Genomic DNA, 11802 nt, shown 5'->3' on the forward strand with positions numbered 1-11802 from the left:
ATATTTTTGTTCAATGGCAATGTATAATACACACTGCAGCCATCACAGCAAATGCATATTACTCTTTTGTTAAGGTTGGCATTGATGCAAATACAGATGTAAAGCAATGGTTTCTCTTGCCTACATTAATTGTCTTCCCTAGGATATAAATTAAAAATAAACTAACAAATCTAATCCCCCCACACATTTTGGTAGCTTTGCACTAGATCTCTCATTGTGGGATATATTCAGACTTTCTTAACTAATGCCGGGGTCACACTACACGATTTTAAGCCCGATTTAAGCCCGATTTGCCCACAGGACAGATCGGCACTGATCGTCACGACGTCCCCGCTGCCGGTCATGTGTGTGAGACGTAAGCTGATGGTAAGCTGGTCGGAGCCGCAACGATTTTATTAAACATATTTAATATTTACGACTCGATCGGCACCGATCGTGGAGAGAGAGCTGCGCTGACTGAAGAAGAGAAAAGAAACAGTAGAATAAACATGACAGGACAATAAGATTTTTATATGTATTTATTAAAATACTTCAAATACCAATGGTTGTTTCGGGGCAGGTTATTTTAAAATACTATATGCTTTTTGTGTTTGTCTGCAAAGACGAACACAAACAACAACAGCGGCTTGTGGTCGCGTTCTTAACGCAGATTTGCACAGATCTGCAGAAATACTCTGATCCCATTGGTGGAGCAGCGCAGATCTGCTCTACACAAATGTGACCTGTACATGTACACGTCCGTGTTTGTTGACCTTTTCTCTGTGTGGATCACGCGTGTTTCTGCGAGATTTGGAGGCTGTGACGCAGATCGCCACGACAAGGATGTCAGATCAATCGTGTAGTGTGTGTTCTCCTGTACTTAACCCAGTGAAGAATGTGAGGTCACTGTGAGCTAAATCTGTAACCACGGTGTGAGCTCCCTGTGAGCTAATTGTGAGCTAACTATGCTCACACTGTGGGTTCATTGTGACATGGATTTTCAGTAATTAGATTCGACACACACACACACACACACACACACAGTAATATGTTCAGAAATGTATTTATTAGTGATCTGTACAATGTTTAAATTTGATGAAGCACTTAGAATTCTACTGTAGTCTTCATTTTGTTCAGTTTTCCTCGTTTTACTTCTATCGCCACCTCATCATGAAAATGCTTCAAACATTCTGGAATAGAAAATCAAACTTTTTGTGAAATATCAATGGAAAATCATGCGTGTTCACCGGATACATTATACAAATACTACTCTTTCAAAAAGGATTAAATACAATTTACAATTGCATGACTAATGTTTGGTAACAGTTTAATTCTTTCACCTGACCACTTGGTACAATCCAGTTGATTTTAAAGCCCAAAATCTTTCCTAAAATGACATACTGTAATCAGTTAGCTATTAATATTGCAAGGGGGGAAATCATAATTGTAATAATGTGATTACACTTACTGAAAATCCCTCAAACTCCTCTACTTTGTCGACCAACTGGTTGTGTTCATCCTCGTCAGGGATAATTTTTATTAGGATTGATCCCTCATGATGATTCCTTGATTCTGCTCCAGATGCTCCAATTTTTGTTTTAAGAATGAGAAATTGAATATTAGTATTTGCTGCAAGACAAAAAAGGTAAAGAACAATTATAGCATCGATTGGAAGAATGAAAATACTTACAAATTACTTAATTTTAAAGAGAATCCATATTATTCCACCTGCATGACTTCAAGTAAACAATAATCAAATATTTTTCATTTCAAATGAAGACCATACCTGATGTCAGTGAGCGGACATGGCCTTCTCTGAATACACTAAAGAAAAAGAAAGTGGTTATTATTTAATCTTATTCCACATTCATAAATGTAGTCATAAAAAACTTTTGAAATCTTTGAAAATGAGGTCAAACAGTATATCCAAAGTATTTCAGCCTCCACCAATTCTAAAACATTAAGAACTCTTAATGGGTCTGTTTCTCTATAATGTAATTGTGTTGTAATAAACCTCTGGTGTTTTTTAGTTTTTAGTTTTGTTGTTACTTTGTAGCCCGTTTTAAACTTAATTAACACTAGAACGGTTATAGCCGATTTTTGTGCTGCTTTCGCAATTCAAAAGTGCGTATGTGAATTTCTCCCACATATCTGTACTGTTATTAAATATTTTAATTAAATACAGCATTTCAGATGGAAACCTCTTATAATGAATACGTTATATATACTTTCTTCTCAAACCCATCGACCTCCGGTAATAATATAGCCGACAAACTGGACTTTGTAATACATAGTCAGTGTGAAAGTATTATAATCATGTTGGTTGCTGAAACACGTGCTTTTCTACAGCTATTCATTCATATTTTATTAGCAGATTTGTACTGAGCTCGCCTGTCCTGACCGGATCAGCAAGTTTCTAACTTCCCTTGAAAATCAGTCTGTGTAGCGCACAGAGCTCGAGTTTTATGCTTTTGTATAATTGGTTATTTATGTTTTTAAATGTATAAATCTGCTTAGATATGTGCATACCGATGTATACACCACTTTTAATTTTCACTTAAGTTTTATCCAAGTCTTTATTTTTCCTCACACAGCCGTTACATAGGAGCCACGCATTGTCCCGGCGCTGCGGTTGTATGTGGTGCAAAATGTCGGCGATTCTAGTGTTTAGTAAAGAAAACTGACACAGCTACAGTGACTAGTAAATATTGCATATTTCGGTTGCAGTTGCTATAGTCTATGATCTCTGGTTTATTCATGATCGCAATTTTCTGGAAAACACAAAAGAATAAATGAAAATGCCTCACCATATCGCACTTTACTGATCCTGTCTTCTGAGAAATGGCGGAGTGTGCGGGGTCTTCACAGCCACCACAGACTCCGAGTGAACTCCCGCTTTTCTCCCATCTGTGAGAAGGGCTGTTCTAATACAATCCAGGTGCATCGTGTTAAAAATGCAATTGTTTTTAAAAGAGAAGACCGAAATAAGAAATTATGCAGGTTTTCCATTATGTAGAGAGGAAAAAAAATACACCAAAACTTCATGCAAATCCCATAATGCACCGTTTCGGGTAACACAAATGTTCTCATCTAAATTAGGCGGAGTTGACTATCTAATTTACATAGAGGATACTTAGCGCCCCCTGTTGAAAAGGTCACAGTGACTTACTTCTTTCAGGAAACAAAACATGAAGAGTTATTTCAATCCAAGGTGTAGAAGCGGCTTTCTTAGGTTTAGCTTGGGCTGATGGTTGACATGCATCACCCTGTCGTTATCCACACAGACTCCCTATTAAATAATGTAAATAAAACATTTATTCCACTGGTTCCAACAGGTCAAATATTTATGGCAATTTACAGGATTTCATTGTAATCATTATACAGATATTTACAAGTTGATTTCATGAATTAACGCAGGTGTTATGACATGGTCAGAAAACCGTGAGGCTCCATAGCTAAACTAACAGAAAATAAGTGACAGTTGATTTCAAATATATTTATATATATTTATATGTAAGTGCACGAGTAATGGAACATAAATCCATACTTAATCCTTAAGTACAATTAATCCAAATGCATAAATGGACAAATACAGAATAAAATATATTTCTTCTAAATAATAACACGTTATATAAACTAATTGGCTCCTACATACCTGCCCCAAATTGTTATCTATGGCTATGAAACATTTACTAATTAAAAACACAAAGGAGACAAGTTAACTGAAACTTTTGTAGAACAATCTTCAGTCTTCCATTGGTTTCCATTACCTGAAGTCAGAGGTTACAAGCACATGACTCACCGTAGGAGACCACTATCTCATTCTTATTCTGCTTCTTGAAGAAGACAGACCTTAGTGATGGGTCGGTGCAGTATGCTGGTCTTAGTCTTGATGTCAACCTGACGTACAAGTCCATGTCTGTCTGGAAATACCTGGATGACCTTTCCCATGACCCAGGAATTACGAGGTGCTGAGCACGACATCTCCAGCGACGAAGTTGCGTGACATACGTGACCACTTCTGGCGCTCCTTTAGCTGAGGTAGATATTCCCTAGTCCATCGCTTCCAGAACATGTCCGATATGTACTGGACTTGCTTCCACTTTCGATGAGCATAGAGGTCTTCCTTCTGAAAAAGCCCTGGGGGCAAAGATGGCTTGGTCTTGAGGAGCAGCAGGTGATTAGGCGTCAATGCCTCCAGGTCATTTGGGTCACTGGATGCCTTTGTAATTGGACGACTGTTGATGATAGCTTCTGCTTCACACAGTACAGTGTGAAGGCCCTCTTCATCCAAAGCTTGTATTCTCAAAGTAGCGTTGAGAATCTTCCTTATTGACCTGATCAACCTCTCCCAGACTCCACCATGATGGGAGCCTATAGGGGGGTTAAACTTCCACTGGATTCCATACTGATGGAGAGTGTTCTCGATCTTGGAACAATTCCATCCTTTGATTGCTTCTCTAAGTTAATGTTCAGCTCCAATTAAGTTGGTTCCTAAACTTGACCTCTTCTGGCTATAAAGCGATGAAGAGCATTGATGAATGAGTCTGTATCCAGAGACGATGCTAATTCAATGTGGACAGCTCGGATGGCCATGTAAGTAAAGATGACCCCATACCTCTTCACGACACCTCTTCCATGCCGAACCTCAAACGGACCAAAGTATTTGTGAATGGAGGTTCATCTGGCAAGACTCTGTCCTGGGGTAGATCAGCCATCTGTTGTCGCCCTGCAGCACTATGTAACTGCCGACAGACAACACACTTGACTAGGACTCTTCTTATAGCCAAATTGGCACCAGGAATCCAATAGTTTTGGCGCAGCATATGGATAGCATACGGTTGCGACCATTGTGACCCACATCCTGATGGATCTCACGAAGGATAAGCTCTGTCACATGGAAGTCTTTTGACAGGATGGGAGGGTGTTTAAATTCTTCTGGCATAGCTGCCCTACTGAGTCTTGCACCAATTCTAAGGACTCCATCTTGTAATAGAGAATTGAGCTTGTAAATATGGCTGCTCTTCTTAACACTCTCGCCCTTCTGTAGGGTGGAGATTTCCTCAGGAAACTTCTTCCTCTGGTTGCAGCGGATGATCTCCTCTTCGGTGTCCTTGAGGTCTTTCACAGTGATGCTTCTCTTGTCAATGCTTGCTTTGAAGCTTTGTCGATCCTTGTCATTCTCAGACTGAGCAACAACTGTTTCTTCTTTTTACAAAGACAACGCAGAGTTCCTCTCAACTTTAGAATCCATGCCACTGCCCTCTTGAGACGAATCCAAGAAGAGAAATGTTCCATAAACTGCCGCACTGTATCTATCCTTTCTTCAGCTGTCAGAGTGTTCACTACAATGCTCCTTTTGACCTCTGGGTCATCTGTAGTAGTGTCTCCAGAGTGGTCTGGGTAATCTGGCCACTCATTCTCAGACTTCACAAGAAAATCTGGCCCTGAGATCCAATCTCGGTTCTGCATGAAGGAATCCACCTTGAGTCCTCTTGATGTGTGATCAGCTGGATTGTTGACAGTATTAACATACCTCCACTGTGATGCATCAGACACCATCAAAATCACTGACACTCTGTTAGCCACGAAGGTGGGGAACCTAGTGGTCTCATTCTTAATGTACTTAAGTACAGCTGTGCTATCTGTCCAAAATACAGATTCTTTGAGCTGTAGCTGCAGCTCACTTTTTAGCATCTTATTCATGCGTCCTGCAATAGTGGCTGCAGTGAGCTCCATGTGAGGGATAGTGGTAGTCTTGATTGGAGCAACTCTGGCCTTCCCCATGACAAAGGCGCAATGCACTTCATTGCCGCTGTTCCGTTGCAGACGGTAGCTCACTGTACCATAGCCCTCTTCACTCACATCTGAGAAATGATGTAGCTGAGCGAATGAGGAGTCTTCAAAGCCTGCAGGCTTAAAACACCGTTCAACTTCAAAGTCTTTCAGCTGGTGCAGTTCCTTCATCCAGTCAGACCACTGCTGTACAAGGTGATTTGATATGACATCATCCCAGCCTAGTTTCATTCTGCAAAGCTCTTGCAGAATCTTCTTAGCTGTCAGAACCACTGGCGACAAGATTCCCAAAGGATCGTAGATCAAGCTGACAACTGAAAGAATACCCCTTCTGGACAGCGGCCTGTCTTGGATGATGATCCTGAACTTGAATTTGTCAGACTGGACACACCTCTGTATGCCTAATGCTCGCTCTACTGGGAGTGCATCTTGATCCAGGTCCAAGTCCTTGACCTCCTTTGCAAACTGCTCTCTGTTGTCTTCGGCACATTTTTAAAGGGCAAAGCTGGCATAGCTTGGTGATGACGTTGCACCGAATAAGTGCACGGCCATCTTATACTCCACCAAGGCTAGACTGATGTCACCATGTGGCCACCAGAGAAATCTGAGAAGGTCAGAATCTTCAGATGGCACCTTCACTTTATGGAACATGGCCTCCATGTCAACCATAATCGCTACTGGCTCTTGTCTGAATCTGGTGATAACACCTATCAGTGTGCTGGAGAGATCTGGCCCCTGTAGCAGCTGGTCGTTCAGTGTGGTACCTTGGAACGATGCCCCACAATCAAACACTACACGTATCTTCTGCTCCTTTGGATGGTACACACTGTGATGTGGTATGTACCATACCTTTCCATCACTGCAGCTGACCTCATCACTGGGAACCCTCTTGGCATTACCATTCGTGATGATGTTGCTCATGAATACAGTGTAATCAGCATGAAATGAGGGATTCTTGATGAACTTTTTTCTTAAGTTCAGAGAGCGCTGTTCAGCTACTCTGCGGTTGTTTGGCATGTTGATCACTTTGTTCCTTAACGGCAGCCCAATGCTGTAATGTCCATTCACAAGTCTGGCAGACTGTGAGACCAAATCCATAAATTGGTGGTCTTCCCTTGACATTTCCAGTTGGTCATCCTGACTGCACTCAGGGAAGTTGTTCTTGAACTGCTGACTCCACAGCTCATCCAGCCTGACAACCGATATTCGATTTGTTGTTCGCTGAATCAGTCCACTTCTTTTCTGTTACATGCCTCTTCTCTAAGAGGTGTGTCCATAGATCTCCTTTTCTGTTCCAATAAAACCACTGATAATATATTGTTTTTCAATGTCTTCCAATGGCACTTCTTTGGGAGTAACTGTTTCCTTGCTCTTAATGTGCAACACAGTGGGGTGTGTCAACGAGCAGACTTTGCACCTTATTTTCTCCTTGCATGTTCTACTCATATGTCCTTTGTTTAGACAGCTGAAGCACAGCCCTTTGCTCCATAGAAAGTCAATCTTCTCCTTGTGAAGAGACTTCTTCATCTGTTTACACAGCTCCATGCTATGTTCACCTTGGCAGAAGAGACAGGGCTTGGTAAATGCACAGACAGGACTACTAGAGTTCTTTCCTATAGGCTTAGACTCTCTGCCTTATGTCTGATTGTCCACCATTGTGACAGCTGTGGTGAAACTCCTTTTGTAACCACTTTTATTCTGTGACTGCATGTCTGCATGAGACTTTGCTTGTCCCTTCACCACAGTGCTGTCCTTTATGTCTTCAAAGAGTGGGTGCAATGCTATCTTAGCTTGCTTGTTGACAAAGTCAACAAGGTCTTTACATTTTGCTCTTTGTTTACTCCGCTCCTGGATATCAAAGGCCACACCTCTCCACCTTTCCCTCAGCTTGTATGGAAGCTTGGCAACAATAACATGCATATTAGCTGCGTTGTTGAACTCTTCCATGTAATCCATATCCGTCATGGCATTACAACATCCAGTGAGAAAGAGAGCATATGAGTGGAGTGCCTCTCCATCATCAGACTTAATAGTAGACCAACTCAGAGCCTTGTCTATGTATGCTACGGAGATCTTGTATTCATCTCCAAAGTGCTCTTACAAAAGCTTCCTCGCTTTTACAGTGGGGGAAAAAAGTATTTGATCCCCTGCTGATTTTGTACGTTTGCCCACTGACAAAGAAATGATCAGTCTATAATTTTAATGGTAGGTGTATTTTAGCAGTGAGAGATAGAATAACAACAACAAAATCCAGAAAAATGCATTTAAAAAAACGTATAAATTGATTTGCATGTTAATGAGGGAAATAAGTATTTGACCCCTTCGACTTAGTACTTAGTGGCAAAACCCTTGTTGGCAATCACAGAGGTCAGACGTTTCTTGTAGTTGACCACCAGGTATGCACACATCTCAGGAGGGATTTTGTCCCACTCCTCTTTGCAGATCCTCTCCAAGTCATTAAGGTTTCGAGGCTGACGTTTGGCAACTTGAACCTTCAGCTCCCTCCACAGATTTTCTATGGGATTAAGGTCTGAAGACTGGCTAGGCCACTCCAGGACCTTAATGTGCTTCTTCTTGAGCCACTCCTTTGTTGCCTTGGCTGTGTGTTTTGGTTCATTGTCATGCTGGAATACCCATCCACGACCCATTTTCAATGCCCTGGCTGAGGGAAGGAGGTTCTCACCCAAGATTTGATGGTACATGGCCTCATCCATCGTCCCTTTGATGCAGTGCAGTTGTCCTGTCCCCTTAGCAGAAAAACACCCCCAAAGCATAATGTTTCCACCTATATGTTTGACGGTGGGGATGGTGTTCTTAGGGTCATAGGCAGCATTCCTCTTCCTCCAAACACGGCGAGTTGAGTTGATGCCAAAGAGCTTGATTTTGGTCTCATCTGAGACCACTTTCACCCAGTTCTCCTCTGAATCATTCAGATGTTCATTGGCAAACTTCAGATGGGCCTGTACATGTGCTTTCTTGAGCAGGGGGACCTTGCGGGCGCTGCAGGATTTCAGTCCTTCACGGCGTAGTGTGTTTTCTTGGTGACTATGGTCCCAGCTGCCTTGAGATCATGAACAAGATCCTCCCGTGTAGTTCTGGGCTGATTCCTCACCATTCTCATGATCATTGAAACTCCACGAGGTGAGATCTTGCATGGAGCCCCAGACTGAGGGATGAACTCATCCAAGAAGGCTTCATTTGTGAACGTTGTCGGCAGGTTGAAATCCTAGAGATCAAGGTTCGTGATCTTGAGGCTCAGCTTGTCGATCTGCGCTGTATTAGGGATATAGAAGAATTGGTCAATCAGCCCATGAGAGAGATGGTGTGCACGCCAAAACCTAGGAGAGTTGAGACCTTAGAGCAGGACAGCGTAGAGAACTGCTGGGTTACAGTAGGTCGTAACCACAGAAAAGGGCGTGCACAACCCCTTAGAGACACCCCAAGAGCTTGAATTGCCCAATAGGATCCAACTGCTGGACACTGAGTTGGACAGTGACAGCTCAGAGGGTGATGGGGGGGCAGTTGAGCACCAGAGCACCATGGTGCCCACTCCCCCCCAGAAGAAGGAGGTAGTTATAGTAGGAGACTCAATTCTTAGAGGTGTAGATCACACAGTGTGTTCTAGTGACAAGGAGATCCGCATGGTATCTTGCCTGCCTGGTGCTCAGGTTGCAGATCTCCCTAAACTAGTAGACGGGCTACTGGCCAAAGCCGGGGGGAATCCACTGGTCATGGTCCACATTGGAACCAATGACATAGGAAAAGGTCGGAAAGAGGTTCTGCAAGACAAATTTAAAGAGTTAGGAACAAAACTAAATAGCAGAACCTCCACAGTAGTTTTCTCTGAAATACTTCCGGTACCACGTGCCAGGCCAGGGAGACAGGCAGAGATTCGAAAGTTTAACACCTGCTTGAAAGCTTGATGTAGGGAAGAGGGGTTTAGGTTTATGGAGCATTGGTCTTTCTTCTGGGATAGATGGGACCTGTACAAACCGGACGGTCTACATCTAAACAGAAGGGGGGCTAATGCATTGGGAGAGCGTATGTGCAGTGAAATTGAGAATCATTTAAACTAGGAACCAGGGGGGCAGGGAGTTCTGACAATGGGAGATGTTCCACTAAGGAAAGAAAACCAAGGGAAACTGCCAGTAGGAAAGTCCTGAAATGTTTGTACCTCAATGACAGGAGTATAAGGAACAAGATGTTAGACTTGGAAGCCACAGTGCTGGCGTGTGACTATGATGTTGTAGGAGTGACAGAAACATGGCTTACAGAAAATGATGGGGATGAATACAAGTTGGAAGGATACACACAGTTTAGGAGAGACAGGCAAAATCGAAGAGGGGGTGGGGTAGCATTATATGTGAAAAATTACATTGAGGCAGAAGAACTTGTATTAGATCCCAGTAACGGAACAAAATCTTTGTGGGTGAAACTTTTGCACAAGAGATCTGGAGGATTAGCGGTATGAGTGTGTTACAGGCCACCAAACTCAGATATTCAGAAAGATGCTGCATTGTACAGTGTAATCAGGACTGCATGTAGCAAGGATGTGGCTTTTATAATGGGGGATTTCAATTTCCCAAACTTAGACTGGGAAAGCCCAGTGGGTACTACAGAAGCAGAAATAGAAATGGTTGAGATGGTAAATGACTGCTTTCTAACTCAATTTGTCAGGGAACCAACCAGAGAGAGCGCATGTATCGACTTGATCTTTTCAAATGACCAAGATAGAGTCAGGGGGACAGTAGTTAGAGAACCAATGGCAAATTGTGATCACAATATGGTTAGCTTTGAGGCATTCTTTCAAAAAACAAGGTCCAAGTCTAAAACAATGGTCTACAATTTTAGAAAAGCAAACCTTGAAGGTATGAGACGGCACTTAGAAGAGGTAGACTGGAGCACACTGGATGCAGAGTCAGTTGAAAATGGATGGGTATATTTTAAGAATATACTACTTGATGCTCAGAAGAAATTTGTACCAAAATTTAGCAAATTGAAGAACAAAAAACACTGGCCAAAATGGTTTAATAGAGGTATGCAAAAAAATATAAAGAGGAAGAAAATGTTGTATAGCGCATACAAAAGGGATGGTGATGAAACAAAATACATAGAATATGTTGAGCTGTAAAGAGATCTTAAGAAAGGGATCAGGAAAGCAAAGACGGAAATAGAAAGAAACAGCTCTTGGAGCTAAAACCAATGCAAAGAGCTTTTTTCAATATTACAACAGCAAGCGGTCAATAAAGGAGGAGGTGAAACAGATAAAGGGCAAAAATTGAGGTATCTTGGAAAACGAACAAGATGTGGCAAATATTCTAAATGAGTATTTCACAGAGGTTTTTACAAAAGAAAAAACATATGACATGCCACAGGTTGACAATCAGTCCAGTCAAACCCTAAGAGAGATCAGGATAAATGAGGAGGAGGTACTAAAGGGACTAGCAGAATTAAAAACAAACAAATCACCTGGGCCAGATGGGATATTTCCAACAGTACTTAAAGAAATGAGGGAAATTATTTATAGGCCGCTAACTCAATTATTCCAAATGACACTTTGAACAGGGGATGTGCCGACTGACTGGAAGACAGCAAATGTCATACCAATCCACAAGAAAGGGGACAAAACTGAGCCAGGAAATTACAGACCAATCAGTCTCACCTGCATCACCTGTAAAATGTTGGAAAAAATGATTAGACAGAAAATAGAGGAGCATCTTAATGAAAACCATATTCTTGGAGATAGTCAACATGGGTTTAGACGAGGCAGATCTTGTCTTACTAATTTATTAGAATTTTTTGAACATGCAACTGCAGCTATAGATCACGTGAAAGCATATGATATACTTAGATTTTCAAAAGGCTTTTGACAATGTTCCACACCAAAGACTTATCCTAAAATTGGAAGTTGTAGGCATTCAGGGTAATGTAAGTAGATGGATTATGAACTGGTTGATGTATAGGAAGCAGAGGCTGTCGATTAGAGGAGTTGCTTCTAACTGGAGTGAGGTTGTTAGTGGAGTTCCA

At 41.9% G+C, this 11802-nt stretch overlaps 1 long non-coding RNA gene across 1 annotated transcript; it reads right to left on the reverse strand.

Moving 5' to 3' along the window:
• Positions 1-1026: 1026 nt before the first annotated feature.
• Positions 1027-3034, reverse strand: LOC136748915 (uncharacterized). The gene is made up of 4 exons (XR_010816662.1): positions 2787-3034; positions 1766-1803; positions 1448-1608; positions 1027-1169 (listed from the first exon to the last, which is right to left on the reverse strand). It is a non-coding gene; the product is annotated as an uncharacterized LOC136748915 (long non-coding RNA).
• Between the last annotated feature and the right edge of the window lie 8768 nt (positions 3035-11802).

Source organism: Amia ocellicauda, chromosome 4 (assembly GCF_036373705.1).
Source record: "Amia ocellicauda isolate fAmiCal2 chromosome 4, fAmiCal2.hap1, whole genome shotgun sequence".
Taxonomy (NCBI): Eukaryota; Metazoa; Chordata; class Actinopteri; order Amiiformes; family Amiidae; genus Amia; species Amia ocellicauda.